Source organism: Tursiops truncatus, chromosome 9 (assembly GCF_011762595.2).
Source record: "Tursiops truncatus isolate mTurTru1 chromosome 9, mTurTru1.mat.Y, whole genome shotgun sequence".
Classification (NCBI taxonomy): Eukaryota; Metazoa; Chordata; class Mammalia; order Artiodactyla; family Delphinidae; genus Tursiops; species Tursiops truncatus.
The window spans coordinates 89,819,878-89,841,299 of NC_047042.1; the positions used below are offsets into that span (position 1 = coordinate 89,819,878).

Below are 21,422 nucleotides of genomic sequence, written 5' to 3' on the forward strand. Positions count from 1 at the left end.
GCCATATGAATGGGTCCAAAGAGTAAAGGAAGATGTACTAGTGATTAACTTACTAATGTGGCTTCATCCATTCATTTAATCATTTATTCACCTACTTGACACATATTCACATGTGCAATCTCTGCTCCAGGCAGCATGCTAGACACCTGCGAGCACTGGGCAGACTCACTGCCTTCCCAGGGCTGCCAAAGTAAGGAACTGAGCTCCCTGATTATTGATTTTGCTATTCAGTCAGTTAATATTTATGGCACTAATAGTTAAGCCTCGTGGTCAGGCGATCTTCTGGATGCAAGACATAGAACAGAAAAGCCCAACCAAGCCCCTCACTGAGAGAGCTTTCTGTGGGATAGAGACTCAGACAACAAACAAACACACCTTAACATAGAGTTAAACTGTGATGGCAGCAATGGGGGACAAGAACAAGAGCAGAGTAAGGGAGGCTGTTCTAGATCAAGTGTCAGCAAAGTCCTTTTGGAATAGGTGACACTTAAGCAGACCCTTAGATGAAGTGAGAGAGAGACAAGGTCTATTTGGTGAAAGAGTTCCAGACAGAGGTAACTCCAAGTGCAGAGTCCCTCAGATTTCTGTCTTGTTCAGGGACAAGCAAGAATGTCGGTGAGGCTAGACCTCAATAAGCAAGGGTGAGAGTGACAGGAGATGAGACTGGAGTGGCATCTGGGGCTTTCTGGGTCAAGATGAGGACTTTGGATTTTCTAAGTCTGAAAGGAAACCATTAGAGGTTTTTGAGCCAAGAAGTGACCAGAACAGAATTATGTTGCAAAGAACCACATTAGCTGGTGTGTGGAGAATAGATCTGAATGTGTGTGGGAGGGGACAGCTATCATCAGAGAAACCATTTAAGGGGCTACTGCAATAATCCAGAAGATGGTGGCTTGGATTAGAATGGGAACAGTGCTGGTGGTCAGAAGTAGTAAGATTCAAGATTCAAGATTCGTGCCCCGGTCCGGGAAGATCCCACATGCCGCGGCGCGGCTGGGCGCGTGAGCCATGGCCGCTGAGCCTGTGCGTCCGGAGCCTGTGCTCCGCAACGGGAGAGGCCACAACAGTGAGAGGCCCGCGTACCGCAAAAAAAAAGGAGCAGTCAGTGATGGAGGGGGAAAGTCAGAGCAGAAAAGGGAATAACTATTTACAGTTGTTAAGTTATAGAGGTAAAAAAGGGGTGGGAGATGAAAAGGTACAAAAAGGATTCCTGAAGGAACTCATCACAGCTATTCTGCTGGCATCTTCCCCCTCTTCATTCTTTAATACCACACCCTCTCAGAGCCTGTGGTTTTTCTTCCATGCCTACTCCCTATGATTCTTTCTTCTCCCCATTTCTACTGAATCAAATGTGTGTGTGTGTGTGTGTGCGTGCGTGTGTGCGTGTGTGTGTGTGTCACCGACATGTGTACCTATGCACATGTGCAATGCAATGCTTGCATTAGGCAGCCAACAAAAGAACTGGTCAAAAGATATTCAACCTAGAGGAGAAATGATAAATCAGTGGAATTGCTGGTCTTCTTGGTTTTGCTATTTAAGAAGTCTTGAGATTGACATATACACACTACTATATATAAAACAGATAACTAATAAGGACCTACCGTATAGCACAGGGAATTTACTCAATACCCTGTAATGACCTATATGGGAATAGAATCTAAAAAAGAGTGGATGTATGTATATGTATAACTGATTCACTTTGCTGTACAGCAGAAACTAACACAACATTGTAAAGCAACAATACTCCAATAAAAATTAATTACAAAGAAAGAAGTCTATAGCTCAATATATTTGAAATATATTCTTCGGGGCAGAGAGACAAGTCAGATCACATTGACAAATGGTCAAAATAACCAAATTTCCCCTAGTCCAATCAATCTTCCCTCGATTATTTAAAATTTCAGGCCTATAACATCCTCCCTTTGATTTTCCTTATTATGTCATTATGTCCCTGACGTGACCTGACGTGACGAGACATCGCAACAACATTAAATCCTTGGAGCTTGCAGGAAAGCTTCCCCTCAGCTTGAAAAAAGAGAATCTAACAGAGGTATTTCTATTTAAAATAACTATTTTAAAATGTGTAATTTTTTGAAATAACTTTTGTGATATTTTTCTTATTATAAAACATAAATAGATTTAATTAGTCCTAGCAAATTAAAAGTGGTGGTAAACTAATCTGTTTTCTTTCTTCCTATACTTTTGTCTCTTGACTTCTGATAACAGCCTCTATTTCCCTTTTAAGCGTACATTTCCATGTAAACTAAACCAAAAGAGAACAAAATGGAAAGTTTTAAATTTCTCTCTGAATCTAGCTCTCTTATTATACTCTTTAAGTCCACTGACAGATTTTATTGGTCCCAACCTGATATCTTTCCGTTGTTTGGGGGGTATTATCAAGTACATCATCTCTGTTTTTATGACTGTCATATAGTACCTAAAATTAGTTATTAAGTAAAATACCCCAATTCTCATCAAATGTCAGCTGTTGTAACATGCCATATCTGTGGTCCAAGAGACTCTTTTAAGCCCCAATTCATGTTTCCTACTGCCTGCTTTATATCTCACCTTAAAGATCCCTCATACCTACCATGCTCCAAACTGAACGTCTGATCCTTCCTCCATCTCAGCGGTCCTTTCATCCTCTCAGTTGCTGTGAGTCCTCCCTATGGACTCCATCACCCTCAACCTCCACAACCGACTGTCACTAAATCCAGTCAATTCCACCTCTGCAGTATGTCTTAAAGCTCTCCATTCACTGCATCTCCTCTGCCCCAACACCAACCCAAGGCATCCTCACCTACATTACATACCGCAAAAGCCTCCTAACTGGTCTCTCCTCTTGTATACTTTCCCCTTCCAATCCACATCCAATCTCAAAATACTTTTCTCATAGATATCATTCTGAAAAATAAAAGCAGGTAAGATAATTCCCTGGTTATCAAAACAGCACTGTTAGACCAAAATCATTCATCAAAACATAATGGTACTCAGTTATGATGTGAGTTGCTAAAAAGAGCTGAGAGTTCCAAAAATCTAAGAAAACATGCAGATTCTAATTTAATAATTCACGCATGATACATACGGCCATGAACTTTCTTCTACGAATTCTTCTGTGAATTCTTCTGTGGAGGATCAAGGATTCACATGTAAGGCAAAATCATCAACAACCCTTTCTTAATGAAGAAGTCAGCTAAGAATGAGGAAAGACTTTCTAAAGCTTTGTCCCCTTAAAAAATACCTTTTAGGGTTCAAGAATTCTTGATAGATCACTATTGACCTCCGCTATTGACCATACAGCTTTATGAAAGATGTTGATAGTATATCACTTCCTCTGTTTTAATTTCCTCGAAAAGTCTTATCTTGTGCATAATGTTAAGGCTTTTAGGACTTCTCCTGGGAGTCTATTCCCCATTCCTAAATGACCTCGCTACTTTGTTATTACAGATCTGATAAAAACTCTGACGAAACACTTCTTATATGTTTCTATTTTATTTATCGAAGCATCTATTTATGCATGTTGTTAGTTAAGGGTGCTGTTGTTTTCAAGATGTACAAAGGAAAACAAAATGTTATCTCGTGGGGAGGAGACGTTTAGCTCCCAGAGCTACTTCCTAATGCCATTTCCATGGAAACAGGACTTTTTCCCTTAACTGCAATGACATTAATAATCAGGTGTCTCAAGTCATACAAAAGGGAGGAAAGGGAACAGAAATTACCAGCCAATCTTTCCTATGTCAATGGGGAACACAAGGATCATGACCCTTATCTGGGACAAGAGTAGATGTTCAACAAGTTAATCTTTCATCATATTTTCATTTCTAAATACATCATATGACAACAACAACAAAAAAGTTGTCATCAAAAGAGAAGATTCTGAGTAAAACCACTCAAGCAACAACCAAAGAGCCCCAGCTTAATCCCACTGCTCCTCTAAGAAGCCCGTCCACACCCATCATGTGCCACCCAGAGCCAAGCACAGAGGGCATCTGATCAAATGCAGAAGAAAAGGGTTTGGTCAGGGACTTCCCTGGTGGTCCAGTGGTTAAGACTTCACCTTCCAATGCAGGGGATGCGGGTTCGATCCCTGGTCAAGGAGCTAAGATCCCACACACCTCAGGGCCAAAAAACCAAAACATAAAACAGAAGCAATATTGTAACAAATTCAATAAAGACTTTAAAAATGGCCCACATCAAAAAATCTTTAAGTAAAAAAAAAGGATATGGGCAAAGAAGTATTTCTTTGTAATTTCTTTGTACAGACCTCTGTAGGGCTCTATTTACATAGTGACAAAGGAGCAGATGAAAGAAGTAGAGGAAAACTCAAATGACTCAAATCAGAATGTTTACCAATTTACGAAATTCTCAAACTGTACATCCAACATTCAAGTGACTAAATTTTTTCTTTTCATTTTCCCCCAGATGCTCACTGTCGCGTCAATAGCCTTGAGTCTGAGGAGTGAAATAATTTGCAAACCATGAGGAGAACCACATGTAATTTTTCATAGCAAACGCTTAAAACAGAACATTTTGTTTGTGGTCAGAATTGGGCAGCTAGGAAACTATCTTGTTATGATTAAACCTTTTTCTACCCACTTCTTTCAAGATCTGCAAGACAAATAATCCATCAGACCAGAATTAAGGACAAAGAAGGGGGAACTGGCTTGGGGTCTATCAATCACAGGATGATCCAAAATCACAAGTACAATTTTGTGAATAAAAAATTTACAAAAGTTTGGAGCTACTCCCTGTAAGACACAAACAAAAATAATGTTGAACTGACTAAAAATTGCACGGTGAAAATAGCAAATGTTACTCTTTAACACAGTTTTCTGGAATATCTGGTCAATAAACATGTTATTAATTTGGTGTTTTTTTCAAAACAGTTATTTGGGGAAAACTTTAAAGGAAAAATTATGGCATGTCACAATGTGGTCCAAAATAGTGGCGATGTTTCCTTCGGTTGTATACCCAGGAGTGGGATTGCTGGATCATATGGTAGCTCTATTTTTAATTTTTTTGAGGAACTGCCATATTGTTTTCCATTAGTGGCAACACCAATTTATATTCCCACCAACAGTGTGTGAGTATTCTCTTAATCAGTATCTTACAGAGCTATCTGCACCCCCGTGTTCATTGCAGCATTACTTACAATAACCAAGATACGGAAACAACCTACGTGTCCTTTGATGGATGAATCAATAAACTGTGGTACATATACACAATGGAATATTATTCAGCCATAAAAAGAAGGAAATGTGCCATTTGTGGTAATACGGATGAACCTGGAGGGCATTATGCAAGTGAAATAAGCCAGACAGAGAAAGACAACTACTGTATGGCATCACTGACATGTGGAATATTAAAAAAAAAATCCAGTTTCATGGAAACAGAGAGTAGAATGGTGGTTGGTTGCCAGGGCCTAGGGAAGGGGAAAATGGAAATGCGGGGGGGCGGGTGTAGTTCAAAGGACAAACTTTCAGTTATAAGAAGAATAAGTTTTGAGGATCTAACATACAGCATGGTCACTCTAGCTAATAATACAGCACTGTATACTTTAAAGTTGCTGAGAATAGATTTCAAGCATTCTCACCATAAAAAAAAAAAAAAAACTATGTGAGGTGATGAATGTGTTAATTATCTTGATCTTGGTAATCATTCCACAGTGGATCTGTATATCAAATCGTCACATTTTACACTTTAAGTATATACAATTATATTTGTCAAGTTTTCCTCAATAAAGCTGGAGGGGAAAAAAAGATTTAAAAAACAATGGCAACAGCAAAGTTTGTTCCCACCTGGAGAAAGTCACAGCTCAGAGTCCTGCTGACTAATATCACAAGGTCTCAATCAGCCCTCAACCCCGCAGGCTCAGAAACGAGGCTTTGTCAGCACATTAAAGAATCCTTCTCCCATAGCTGAGACTGAGGGATAAATCCAGAATGCTAGTTTATGAATTTCTATCGAGAAAAGATCCACACAGGGACATGAATTTTCAGTCTGTGTGAAAAACAACATTTTACCTCCAGCATGATAACACTCTTTTCCTTCTTGGGAAGCCAAAAAAAAAGAAAAATAAAAAAAGAATGAGGGTGGATAGAGATGAAGGCGAGTTGGAAGCAGTAAATGTAAGGGCTGACATCCAGCCCGGCCTCCCTGATCCAACGCGCCCATCTGGTCTCTGCCACTGCAACCCAAGAATCCAAAGGCATCCTTTTGCCAAGGTTCCGTTTCAGCTAATCAGGGCTCAGAGAGGCACCACCAGCTTTGTCCCAGTGTCTTTTCTGTTTTCCCATGGTTAATCAACCTCATTGTTTAGCAACACATTCTTCCATTAGATATATTAATACTTTTAATCACATTCAAGTCGTCTGGCTTGCAGGGGAGCCATTCTGTAGCTTTCAGGTGACTCTTGACATTTCTCTATTACAACAGATTTTGAAGTTTAATTTCAGCAGATCATCTCACGTCCTTTATTTGGAAATTCTGAGGGGTTAGACCAACAGGTCTGTAGCTTCCAAGGACAAACAATAATCTCATTATCCCAGTTAGTTCACTTTGTTCAAATTCAGTGTGGCTCAGAAAAGATAAAAAGTTTTTTTTGTTGTTGTTGTTTTTTTAAAGATAGCTGTTCAACAGCCAACATCATCCTCAATGGTGAAAAACTGAAAGCATTTCCACTAAGATCAGGAACAAGACAAGGTTGCCCACTCTCACCACTCTTATTCAACATAGTTTTGGAAGTTTTAGCCACAGCAATCAGAGAAGAAAAGGAAATAAAAGGAATCCAATTCGGAAAAGAAGAAGTAAAGCTGTCACTGTTTGCAGATGACATGATACTACACATAGAGAATCCTAAAGATGCTACAAGAAAACTACTAGACCTAATCAATGAATGTGGTAAAGTTGCAGGATACAAAATTAATGCACAGAAATCTCTGGCATTCCTATACACTAACGATGAAAAATCTGAAAGTGAAATCAAGAAAACACCCCCATTTACCATTGCAACAAAAAGAATAAAATATCTAGGTATAAACCTACCGAAGGAGACAAAAGACCTGTATGCAGAAAATTATAAGACACTGATGAAAGAATTTAAAGATGATACAAATAGATGGAGAGATATACCATGTTCTTGGATTGGAAGAATCAACATTGTGAAAATGACTATACTACTCAAAGCAATCTACAGATTCAATGCAATCCCTATCAAACTACCAATGGATTTTTCACAGAACTAGAACAAAAAATTTCACAATTTGTATGGAAACACAAAAGATCCTGAATAGCCAAAGCAATCTTGAGAACAAAAAACAGAGCTGGAGGAATCAGGCTCCCTGACTTCAGACTATACTACAAAGCTACAGTAATCAAGATAGTATGGTACTGGCACAAAAACAGAAAGATAGATCAGTGGAACAGGATAGAAAGCCCAGAGATAAACCCACGCACATATGGTCACCTTATCTTTGATAAAGGAGGCAGGAATGTACAGTGGAGAAAGGACAGTCTCTTCAATAAGTGGTGCTGGGAAAACTGGACAGCTACATGTAAAAGTATGAGATTAGAACACTCGCTAACACCATACACAAAAATAAGCTCAAAATGGATTAAAGACCTAAATGTAAGGCCAGAAACTATCAAACTCTTAGAGGAAAACATAGGCAGAACACTCTATGACATAAATCACAGCAAGATCCTTTCTGACCCACCTCCTAGAGAAATGGAAATAAAAACAAAAATAAACAAATGGGACCTAATGAAACTTAAAAGCTTTTGCACAGCAAAGGAAACCATAAACAAGACCAAAAGACAACCCTCAGAATGGGAGAAAATATTTGCAAATGAAGTAACTGACAAAGGATTAGTTTCCAAAATTTACAAGCAGCTCATGCAGCTCAATATCAAAATAACAAACAACCCAATCCAAAAATGGGCAGAAGACCTAAATAGACATTTCTCCAAAGAAGATATACAGACTGCCAACAAACACTAAAAGAATGCTCAACATCATTAATCATTAGAGAAATGCAAATCAAAACTACAATGAGGTATCATCTCACACCAGTCAGAATGACCATCATCAAAAAATCTAGAAACAATAAATGCTGGAGAGAGTGTGGAGAAAAGGGAACACTCTTGCACTGCTGGTGGGAATGTGAATTGGTACAGCCACTATGGAGAACAGTATGGAGGTTCCTTAAAAAACTACAAATAGAACTACCATATGACCCAGCAATCCCAATACTGGGCATATATCCTGAGAAAACCATAATTCAAAAAGAGTCATGTACCACAATGTTCACTGCAGCACTATTTACAATAGCCAGGACATGGAAGCAGCCTAAGTGTCCAACAGATGAATGGATAAAGAAGATGTGGCACATATATACAATGGAATATTACTCAGCCATAAAAAGAAACGAAATTGAGCTATTTGTAATGAGGTGGATAGACCTAGAGTCTGTCATACAGAGTGAAGTTAAGTCAGAAAGAGAAAGACAAATACCGTATGCTAACACATATATATGGAATTTAAGAAAAAAAATGTCATGAAGAATGTAGGAGTAAGACAGGAATAAAGACACAGACCTACTAGAGAACAGACTTGAGGATATGGGGAGGGGGAAGGGTGAGCTGAGACAAAGCGAGAGAGAGGCATGGACATATATACACTACCAAACATAAGGTAGATCGCTAGTGGGAAGCAGCGGCAGAGCACAGGGAGATGAGCTCGGTGCTTTGTGACCACCTAGAGGGTTGGGATAGGGAGGGTGGGAGGCAGGGAGAAGCAAGAGGGAAGAGATATGGGAACATATGTATATGTATAACTGATTCACTTTGTTATAAAGCAGAAACTAACACACCATTGTAAAGCAATTATACCCCAATAAAGATGTTAAAAAAAAAAAGATAGCTGTTCATAAGAAACTAAAATCATTGAGAAAAAATGGAGCAATTGACAGAGAGTTGCCAACTTATTTATTTTGCTAAGAACATTTAAAAGAAAAAAATACCACCTACTATTACTAAGTAAAGATATTTCAACCCAAATATAGGAGAAAAGACAGTCTCAGGATAAAGGAGTGCCTTATAGGGTGGTACCCTTAGTTTTCCCACTTTTCTTTGCACCATGCGCACCTCTTTTTATTCCAGTGTGGTCTGGGGGCGGGCACAGGATGGTAGAACAGCACTTGGGAAACCATCCTCAATGGCTCCATCACTCTGAGAGCCTCCTCCCAGACCTCAGGGCAGGATGTGGCCCAGAAACAAGGGCATCTGCCCTGTGCTCCGAAGTCTCCTAGCAAAGAGATTCCCAAGATCTTCCTATATTTAAGAAACAAATGTGACACTCTATAAAAACTAACACAACTCTTAGGTTTGGGAAGAAATTTACAAAAATAATATATGGTATTTCAATATGCCTACTTCTTTCCTTTCCTTCCTTCCTTTCTTCAAAATGCCTACTTCTTTCCTTCAGAGCTGAGCTTCTGGGAAGAGCTGTCCTCGCTTACATGCCTGGATCCACCCGCACCTGGCTTCTGCCCTCTCGAGCCACTGAAACAGCCCTCAGCAAGGTCATTATTAACCTTCTAATGGCTAAATCCAATGAATGTGCTTCAGTCCTTATAAGATTAAGGTCTATGCCGACTACTTCCTTTTTCTTGAATTTTTCTTGGCTTCCAAGACACACCCCTTCATCTCCTTAATGGCTTCACATTCATTGCTTAAATCAGGGATGGAAAGGAGAATTCATCTTCCTCATTGACAGTGATCAGTTGCAGCGGGTTCTAAGAACACGGTGCTGAGAGATTTCCAAGAGTGTTGATCTTGATGAGCGGTGTTTCCCATGAGCATGAAAGGAGGCACAGGACAAAATGCATGCCAAACAGTTTTTAATCTCATTTTAAATATTGGTATCCCCCAGAGTTTTATCTTTCACTCCCTTCTCATCCCTGGATTATGTCATCTGTGCCTATGGCTTCAATAACCTCTCACACACTGACTCCTCACGTCCCTGTTTCTAAACCAGAAGTCTCCCTATGTTAAACTGTCTATTAACCCGGACATTCCACAGGCACCTCAATCTCAGCATGTCTCTAACTACATCATCTTTCCCCAGAACCTGCTGCTCCCCCAGAATTCTACACTTTGGTTAATGGCCACCACAGTTAATGGCACTCCTGGCCAAGCCCACAAATTGGCAGTCGTCCCAGGCTTCTTCTTTCTCTCACTCCTTATTTTAAATAGTCCCCAGGTCTTGTCACCTTTACAGTCGAGTTCCTCTCCTCCTTCCTCTCTACATCACCATAGTTCGGTTCCTTACGAGCTTTTTCCTGGATTTTCGTGATGGTTCTCTAACTGATCTCCAATGCATCCCTCACAAAATATGAATGTCACGTCTTCGCTTTAAAAATTCCTCAAGGCCTCCCCTAGTATTTTGAAAACATTTTTCTTTATAACTTTACTGAGGTATAATTGACACACAGTAAATGGTACATATTGAAAGTGTTCAGTTTGATGAGTTTTAACATACACGTGCACTCACGAGACCATCATGACAATCAAGGTAATGAACACATCCGTCGCCCTCCAGATTTTTCTTGCATCTCTTTGTAGTCCCTCCTATGTAGCCTGTATACGCTCTAAAATCAGACCACCTGGGTAAAATCCTCATTCCCAAACTTCAAAGCTGATTTTGGGCAAGTCAATTAAGCTCTCTCCATCTCAGCTTCCTCATTAAAGTAAAAAGGGGATAATAATACTACCAGTCTCATATATGTGTGACGAGGAAAATATAGCTAAAACTTCAGAGTGCTAAGAGAAGCTTCCGGTGGCTCCCACTTCACTAGATTAAAAGGCAAATCCTTTAAAATGACCATATGCGAGGCTCTGTATGATCTAGCGCTCAACAGCAACTGCTCTGCCCCATTGCTGTTCCTTGTACTTGCCGAGCAATTCCTTACCACAGGGACTTTATGCCCCGCTCTTCCCTTTGTTCAAAACATTCTTCCCCAGGGACTTCCCTGGTGGTCCAGTGGGTAAGACTCCACGCTCCCAATGCAGGGACCCCGGGTTCAATCCCTGGTTGGGGAACTAGATCCTGCATGCATGCCCCAACTAAGAAGTCCGCATGTCGCAACTAAAAGATCCTGCATGCCGCAATAAGGATCCCATGTGCTGCAACTAAGACCCAGTGCAGCCTAAATAAATAAATATTTTTTTAAAAAAAGAACAAAAACATTCTTCCCCAAATTTGCCTGGCTTGTTCCCATATTAATATTGTATCTCTGTTCAAAATGCCAAGCCTTTCCTGAGCAAATTTTTACCTTTTTCCCAGCCCTCTTCTGTTCACTCCGCTTCTTCCATTTTCCAAAGTGCTTATCACCCTCCAGCTTCCTATATATTTGCTCATATATTTATTGTCTCCCTTCACTTAAACATAAGCTTCATGAGAACAAAGACTTTGCCTCTTCTGCTCATTGTTTCTCCAGCATTAGGTTCATACTAGGTACTAAAAACAATGGTTGAATTAACAGTGCCTCTGGGACATAGTAGAGACCCAACAAACAGCAGCTGTTATCAGTGATGTGATTGTCATCATCGTCATCACACGTGCCCTCGCACCACCATACCTAGGGAACAACCTCCAACTCTAAAAACGGGAGACCAAACCCTCTCCTCCCCAAATCAGGCACACATCTGCCTTCTGAGGGTAATGTCATTGTGTCAAGTTACATTTCTCTTGACCTTGTCTAACCTTGATTTCTGCCACTAGCTGCTTCCTGTAATGTTTACTTTCTCAGCTTCCTAAATCTGGCCTCACCACTGAATAAACCACAGCCCTTCTCTTCAGAGCTTAGCCTATTTGAGCCTCAAGAATCTGCCAAAATTAACCTCAGATTTTCTGGTCCCCAAAATAAAAATCCACACCATATGTCAATCCTAAGCTCTGCCTGATGAGGCCTTCTCTACAACTAACTGTTCATACTCTAGGTGGACCATATGACTTTAAGTGAATTATATATTTTTATGAAACAATCTTTAATTCATATAAACACTTTTGTGTCTTAGTAAAAGTTTCCATCTCCCAGCGATACTTTAAAACCCACTCACAGCTCTTGAGAAAACCTGCCATTCTGTCATGAGTAATACCTATTTATTTGCCTAGATGACAATTGCTATGCTGATATTAGCTATGCAAATACTAACTAGCAAACCAAATAGTGATCTCACAATAGTATGTACAATCACTTTTCAATAGATATTTGTAAATATACATTTTGTGTGCCTTTCATACCATGGGGCCTTATAGGAAGTCAATGAAGATATATTAAATTGAGTTTGCTTGCGTTGTGGAATGTGTGATAGAGCTCTAGTACATAATCCTGGGTCATTTTAAATCTCGCCTGATTTGCCATGCCTGAATACTTTGCATACAACGCATTTGTTAGAGCCAAATATTCTAATTCAGAGGCTCTCACAAATATAATACACTAAAAAAATGTTCATCAGTTTATTTCCTTCTATCAATGCTTTTCACTATGGCAACTGCCCTAGAGCCTGTGATCCTAACTGCCCTAAACCACCAACCTCTCTTCACAGTTCAGTAAAGCTTTGTCTTAAAAGCAGTTCCTGGGATCTGACAGACACCAGTCTGAACGATGCAGACTGTGTGAGTCATCCAAAGCCACTACGATATTTGCTCCAAATCTCCCATGCACCACATCTTTATCTATTTGGAAAGTTTCAGATATTGTTCCTACATATGGGTGGACTTGCTTCAGTGTCCTTCCTCACTTCTCCCAACCCACCTTTTGTATTATTATTTATTATTTAATAGCTGTATCTCCAAATGGCCTCCCCCCTGTGTCGATTCTCTCTGCAACACACACAAATATACACACACATACACACTCACACAATGGCCACTACTCCTCCCAGCCTGAAAACATTCTCAAATCTCACTCATCCTTTATTAAGAAGGGTCCTGTAGCTTCATCCCCCCCAGCTTCTCAATCACTCCTCAACCCACAGCAATCCAGCCTCTAATCCCAAATCCCACTGAACCTGATCTCACCAATGGTCTCTGTGTTGGTTAATCCAACAGACGTGCCCCTATCCTTATCTTATTTAGTATCTCTACAAACTTTGGAAATGTTTTGTGTGTGTGGTAAAATACGCATAAAATAAAATGTACCGTTGTAACCATTTTAAGTGTATGGTTCTGTGGCATTAAGTATATTCACACTGTGCGCAACCATCACCACCGTCCATCTCTTCCCCCCCAGCCCCTGGCAACCACCATCCTACTTTCTGTCTCTATGAATTTGATTACTCTAGGTACCTCATATAAGTGGAATCATGCAGTATCTGTCCTTTTGCAAGTAGCTTATTTTCAGTTAGCATTATGTCTTCAAGGGTCATCCACATGACAGCATGTGTCAGAATTTCCTTCCTTTTTAAGACTGAATAACATTCCACTGTGTGTGTGTACCACATCTCACTTATCCATCCATCAACAGACACTTGGGCTGCTCCCACCTTTTGGCTTGGGTATACGACCTTGGGAAACTTTTATCCTTCCTTCCATAACTATTGAGAGACATTAGGGTACGTTATCCTTACTAAGCATTAAGGATAAACCAGTGTACAAAACAAAGAATTCTGTTTTCACGGAGTTTACATTCTGATGGGGAGAGACAAACAGTGAATAACAATTAAGTAAAGCATTAACATGAGAGCTGCAATTTAAAACAGATTGGTCAAGATAGACCTCATTGCAAGGGTGGCCTCTCAGCGACGATTTGAAGGAAGTAAGGTGGTCATCACTTTGATTCTTTCACACAGCACTTGTGACATGATTATCTACCCCCATCTATGTCTCCATATCAGGGCTTCTGGCTATGTGTTCAAACCTCCCTTCTGCCATTCACTACTTTATACATCATGCTTTAGTGATATTAATCTACTTTGATTTTTCTTTACAAACCATCATTTTTTTCCTCTTTTCCTTGGTTCATACTGTGCTGTTACCTAATAACTCTTTCCACCTTTCTCTACCTGGTTAAATTCTACTCATTCTTCAAGACTCCACATCAGGAATCATCCTTCCAGAAAACCTTCTCTGAATACGCCAGATTTGGCCAAGTAGCCCTTTCTCGTGCTTCCTGGGGACCCTGAATATACTTGAGTTTCAGCATTTACTTCCGTACAGTTACAGTATCTCTGAGGTAAATGGTAAGGTAGTAAGGTTTCCCCTTCAACATTTTATTTAAAATAAATTAATATTTCTTGATGGTATAAAGGTACCTCTTAGGTATTTAAATGTCTACTGAGTAGCAAGCCGTTTTCTTGGGATTAGGAAGTGCCACAATGTAAAATTGGTCACTATGAAGAAAGTGGACCAAACTGCATAAGGAGCCCAGAGGAATTTGGGGAAGGAAAGAAGTACAAACTCAACTCTCGGTCTTACAAATTTAAAGTTAAGGACACTGGTTGGGACAGACCAAGGGGTGGGGGGCGGAGTCCCTGGGCCGGCTGCAGTACCCGTGTCAGTGAGGTGCGATGCTCTCCTGGACCCTGCCCCCTGGCACTGTGATTACACACCAGGAACAACAGCTGGAAACGAGCGGACAACCGTGGCCTGAGCCCTCGGCACAGGGCTACACACACACACGTGTTGGACACAAAGCCACTCGACTTTCACACGGCTCTCTTCTCTCCTTCCCTGACTGAGCTCATTCCAACTTCTCCGAAGATAAGCCGAAGGAAAATTCACAGAAGATCATTAACGTGGCCTCACTCTCTTAATTTGTTTTTTTGTTTTGTTTTGGTTTTTTTTTTTTTGCGGTACGCGGGCCTTTCACTGCTGTGGCCTCCTCCGCCGCGGAGCACAGGCTCCGGACGCGCAGGCCCAGCGGCCATGGCTCACGGGCCCAGCCGCTCCAAGGCACGCGGGATCCTCGCGGACCGGGGCACAAACCTGTGTCCGCTGCATCGGCAGGCGGACTCCCAACCACTGCGCCACCAGGGAAACCCAAGGCCTCACTCTCTTAATAAACGTCCAAACAGACTTTGCAGCCTGAGCAATCTGGATGCTGAGAACATGAATAAGCCATTTCCGATATTAAAATAGAATATGTTCAGCAGGCAATCTCTGTCGAGATAGGTTTTGGCAAAGGGCAGCCTAATGTAAGGCTTAGGCAAGGGTTCTGGAGACAAATAAAGCTGAACTGCAGACCGGCTCAACCTCTTACTAGCTGTGTGGGAAAGTTATTTAGCTCCTCTGTGGCTTATATCAGAAAAGGCAAACGGGACGAATAGTAGTCCTTACTTCGTCAGGTTGCTGTGAAGGATAAATGAGAGAATCCAATGAAGTGCTTAGCAATCAGTAAATTTAACTTTTAAAGTGATCAGCTGAAAGGGAAAACACTTAAAACCTTTCCATATGAGAAGGTCAAACAGCAAACCCACAAACAGCATCCTGTTTGTCCTAAGCAAAACAAACATCTAGGGAAAGCACTGGAAGCACTGGGAACTTGAGATTGACCATATGGGATCTTCTGCAGGTTACAAAAATAGCTTAATTTAATCAGAAACCCCAAGCTTCCAAGAGGCCTGAGTAAATAGGAGGAGGAAATAGATTTTGTCAATCAAGACCTTGTGTCAGGCTCTCCATATTAGACACAGAAATATGATTAACTTAATCAGAGGTCATACGGACCACGGGACAAGACAAGCATTCTATTCAGTTTTTGTCTAATATCTGCCCTCAGATCATTGATAATAGTGGCTTTAAATAATGATCTTTGTTTGTTATCTCTTGTAAGTCGGGATGAATCAGAAGTTTGAACAATCTGTGGAACAACTCCTAAAAATTTAGGCTAATTGGTTTCGGAAATTGGACTGAACCACTGAGTAGAACACGATTGGATGGCAGGAAACAAGACGGTGTTTTAAAAACGTAGACCCCAAAATACTTAGTTTCCTACACTGGGCCTGTGTACACTCACCCAATAGTGTTAGCTATAACTTGAAAATATTTCAATGTGCCTTATTTTAAGAAAACATACATGCAAAATTTCAAAGCAGAGACATCAGAAGATAATGATTTGCATTAGAAAAGATTCTTGATTTACAGGAAATATTCATGGAAGGATTCCTTTGAATAGTAAGATTCCTTAGAATATGAAGAAACACTAATTCCAGAAACCGACTCTGCTTCTATTACATTAAGATCTTATGGAAAAACCCTAACGAACTTTTTGGCCAATCCAATATAAGTTTGTATCTGTATCGATGAATTTAAGGAATTAACAAAAATAACTAAAATCTTACTATCATAAATTGGAAAAGCAGGAAAAGATCTTGAAGATCATGGACGCTAACCCTTTCATTTTATTAAAACAACGGTCTGTTTCAGCAGGTGAAGCGACATCACTGATCATCTGGAGACCGGAAGCCAGAAGCTTGGGACCTGGTCCTCCAGGCACGTCTCATCACCCCAAGCTGCATCTCCTTTTCCCTACATATGATTTGGATTCTGTATTTTGAAATGCGTCTAAACGTCAGCTGTCAGTGTTTCATAAGCTAAGAGCCAGAGCTCAGGCCTCCTATAGACTCTACCGTCTTTATGAAAGAGCAGATCAATCCGGAGGTAAACAAAGTGTGGCAGAAGAGATACGCCAGACTGAAAAGGCCCAGCCACATGGGAACTAATTTCACACACAACATCACTGGCAATCTGAGGCTTCACTGCACGGGAGCCATGAAGAAATAGGACCATTCATTTATTCAACCGATATTTGTTGTTTGTCTATGTGGCCCAAGCTCTCAGAGTAACACAAGGAATAAGAGAGAAGCAGTCCTTTACTATCCATCAACCGCGGCAGCCAGTACTGATCGAGGGCTTCCATGTTCTGGGCACGGTGCAATCACATAGTTTACTTCATTTAATACACCCAATATACAGCCTGATGAGATATGCCCTACGGTGATCACCATTTTTTCAGCTGCAGAAGGAAGCACAGAGAGATTGAGTAACTTAACTAATGTCACACAGCTACTAAGTGACAAAAGTGGAATCTGAAACCAGACCTCAAAGTGTCCACCCTTAGCCAGTGTGCTGGATTGACTCCAAGAGAGTGGCGGGAGATGCACGTTAAACACATACCTGCAAATCATTATTTCCTTTACCACTGTACTTAGTTATACAAAGGGGAACTTTAAGTTACTCAGTCCTTTACAAGAAGGATCTAGTCACTGTCACATAGGGCTATTTGCACTACCAGACTTATTCACTACTTGCCAATGTTATAGTAACATTTACCTTCCAATACAAAATGCCATATTAGTAAAGTACGCTTGTAGTAATGGGTTGCGGGGGTGGTGGGGGGGAGTTGTGTTTACAAGCTTTAAGCATTAACCGCTGACACAAACCTAACTTTGTCCATTCAAATTCTGGCTGCCAGAGGAAATGTCCTTTTGTATTGATGTAAGCTTGAAAATGGGTCTTCAAACCATCCAGCCCTGTCTTGCTTGAACACTTTTTTTTTTTAATACCAGAGAAGGTGGGGTTTTCTCTTTTCTTTTCACATCCAGTTCACTAACTATTCATGGTGAAATTTGCCAGACCTTAACTCTTTTTTCTTTGCTACAATTCTGAAAATGCCCATCATCCGTCAAACCAGCCCACGCAGGTCTGGTTTCATCTTAGTTATTCATGCCCATAACCGCAAGAAAGAAAAGAAAGATTCACCCCTTATCCCCCAGGTCTGCTTGATTTATGTCAAATGAGGGCAATTAGTAGGCATATGGACAACCTCATCTACCTAATGGAAAGCTTACTCCCTCACTCAGTCATGTTTTCCATCCAAATCTGTTTCAGATGAACTGGGAAAACCATGCAGAGCTACTTCATATAGGGCACAGTTAGTGCATCGCAAACAGGGGATCGGGATCTGATACCCAGCCTGGGCTCAGCCCTCCAAGCCACGCGCTGGCCTGGCTCTGTGTCCACCTCAAAGAAGGGCATCTCTTCCTCTGCACAGACCTCAGCTTGCCGAGCCAGGTGCCCAAAGGCTGCGTTCTCCCGTGGTGCATTTCTGTAAATTCACACCAGGTATCTTATAGTTTAGCCAGAGCCACAGAATTACCCAACCCTGTGCAAGTCACATCTCACTGGCTCTCATCGTCTTCATCTCCAAACTGAAAAGATGGACGAAATAAATTCCAAGCCTCCTCCCATGTTTAAAACTCTAAATATAAAAGTTTAGGCTTCCCTGGACTTTTCAGAGATGCAGTGTGATCTGCCTAAGAGGGGGTTAAAAAAAAGGCATGAACAAGAGATCCCAGAGGCTTCCTATGGGATCTTGGGCAGGACTTCTCTGTGGATTCCATCTCTAGCTCTCCTGAGAATTTCCCAAGGGGTTGCCTTAGATATCTCATCCCTCTCTTCAACGGGAAGAACAGAACCATTTGCCCAGCACCCAGTGTAGTCAGAATGGCCAACGAGAGGGTAGCTATGAAAGCGTTTGGCAAAGGTAAAAGGTGTTACATAGATGTGTCAGCTAGGTCCTCCCTCCGGATTGTCCGGGAAGTTCTTTTTGGTCATTTCCCTCCCAATGCCCTTCTTCCCTATCTTTCCTATTTGTCAATAGAGTATATGAGAGTGAACATCTGCTTTCCAGTCTATTTTTGCCATTTGCAGGATCGAATTGGCCATCCAGAGAAGGTTGACACTGAGGTCTTCATTATTCCTCCTGGTGTTGCCCAGGGATTCTGCTCCACCACGACTTTCAGGGTTGTAGCAGGAAAGGAAAGGCATAAACTAATCAGTTGCCTTGGAATAAAGTTAAAGTTAAGCCCACCACCGTGTTTCATAGCATATTAAACCTGGGCATCTCCTCTACTTAAAGCCCTACAACAGGATTTGGAAATTGTGGACTCTAACAAATTCAAGCACAAATTCTGTTTATGCAGTCTGAGAAACGGACCGCAGAAATTCACATTCTTGGGAAATAAATCTAAAATATCTTGGTTTATTAATTCTGGATGAAAGACCAGTTTCTTCTGTCTCCCACTTCTGATTTTATTCACATCATCCTGGGGAAAAAGCGAGACGAAATCAGTACTGTTTGGCATGAATGCAAGAAGTGTGATGTGAGGAATTTCCACAGGGAGGATGCCTGAGGTCAGGCTGCAGAAGATATTCCCCTGGGGCATCAGCCTGGCTGCCCTGTGTCTCCACTGCAGCCCCCACCAAAGCGTTTCGGCAGTGGCAGGTATACAGAGAACGTCCATCAATCTCTCTCTGGGGATTCACCACAATCGCTCCTCTCTGCCTCAAAACTGGAGACTCAGAGACTGTCTTGCTGTAAGAAATGGGGTAATTACCTAGACAAGCCCAACCCTTCTTTCCCTCTACAACAGTCAGCCCCAACCTTGCCTGCTCAGTGTGTTCAAAAGTGGTGCAAATACTTAATCAAGGAAATATCTCTGGAAAACTTCTATGACTTGCTGGTGTCATAATGCTCAGCCTATGACTACAATTTTTTAAAAAAATATTTATTCATTTATTTATTTTGGCTGCACCGGGCCTTAGCTGTGGCACAGGGGATCTTTGTTGTGGCATGCGGACTTCTTAGCTGTGTCATGCAAACACTTAGTTGTGGCATGCATGACAGATATAGTTCCCCAACCAGGAATCGAACCTGGGCCCCCTGCATTGGAAGCATGGAGTCTTACCCACTGGACCACCAGGGAAGTCCCTGTGACTATAATTTTAAATAAACATCCACAAAATTCAACACCCATTTATGATAAAAACGCTCCAGAAAGTAGGCATAGAGGGAACTTACCTTAACATAATAAAGGCCATATATGACAAACCCACAGCTAACATCGTTCTCAATGGTGAAAAACTGAAACCATTTCCACTAAGATCAGGAAGACAAGGTTGCCCATTCTCACCACTATTATCCAATATAGTTTTGGAAGTTTTAGCCACAGCAATCAGAGAAGAAAAGGAAATAAAAGGAATCCAATTCGGAAAAGAAGAGGTAAAGCTGTCACTGTTTGCAGATGACATGATCCTATACATAGAGAATCCTAAAGATGCTACCAGAAAACTACTAGAGCTAATCAATGAATTTGGTAAAGCAGCAGGATACAAAATTAATGCACAGAAATCTCTTGCATTCCTATACACCATTGATGAAAACTATGAAAGAGAAATTAGGGAAACACTCCCATTTACCATTGTAACAAAAAGAATAAAATACCTAGGAATAAACCTACCTAAGGAGACTAACGACCTGTATGCAGAAAACTATAAGACACTGATGAAAGAAATTAACGATGATACAAACAGATGGAGAGATATACCATGTTCTTGGATTGGAAGAATCAACATCGTGAAAATGACTATACTACCCAAAGCAATCTACAGATTCAATGCAATCCCTATCAAACTACCAATGGCAGTTTTCCCAGAACTAGACAAAAAATTTCACAATTTGTATGGAAACACAAAAGACCCCGAATAGCCAAAGAAATCTTGAGGACGAAAAATGGAGCTGGAGGAATCAGGCTCCCTGACTTCAGATTATACTACAAAGCTACAGTAATCAAGACAGTATGGTATTGGCACAAAAACAGAAATATAGACCAATGGAGCAAGATATAAAGCCCAGAGATAAGCCTACGCACATATGGCCACCTTATCTTTGATAAAGGAGGCAAGGATATACAATGGAGAAAAGCCAGCCTCTTCAGTAAGTGGTGCTGGGGAAACTGGACAGCTACATGTAAAAGAAGGAAATTAGAACACTCCCTAACACCATACACAAAAGTAAACTCAAAATGGATTAAAGACCTAATTGTAAGGCCAGACACTATAAAATTCTTAGAGGAAAACATACGCAGAACACTCTATGACATAAATCACAGCAAGATCCTTTCTGACCCACCTCCTAGAGAAATGGAAATAAAAACAAACAAATGGGACCTAATGAAACTTAAAAGCTTTTGCACAGCAAAGGAAACCATAAACAAGAAGAAAAGACAACCCTCAGAATGGAATATTTGCAAACGAATCAATGGAAAAAGGATTAATCTCCAAAATTTACAAGCAGCTTATGCAGCTCAATATCAAAATAACAAACAACCCAATCTAAAAATGGGCAGAAGACCTAAATAGACATTTCTCCAAAGAAGATATACAGATCAACAAACACATGAAAGGATGCTCAACATCACTAATCATTAGAGAAATGCAAATCAAAACTACAATGAGGTATCACCTCACACCAGTCAGAATGGCCATCATCAAAAAATCTACAAACAATAAATGCTGGAGAGAGTGTGGAGAAAAGGGAACCCGCTTGCACTGTTGTTAGGAAAGTAAATTGATACAG

At 40.8% G+C, this 21,422-nt stretch overlaps 1 protein-coding gene and 1 non-coding gene across 2 annotated transcripts in view; both read right to left on the reverse strand.

The window, feature by feature from the left end:
* Window positions 1–21,422, reverse strand: part of DGKI (diacylglycerol kinase iota) — a 456,496-nt gene that overhangs the window by 325,014 nt on the left and 110,060 nt on the right. The gene's annotated exons all lie outside the window — the stretch shown is intronic.
* On the reverse strand, window positions 19,698–19,770 carry TRNAW-CCA (transfer RNA tryptophan (anticodon CCA)). The gene has a single exon. It is a non-coding gene; the product is annotated as a tRNA-Trp (tRNA).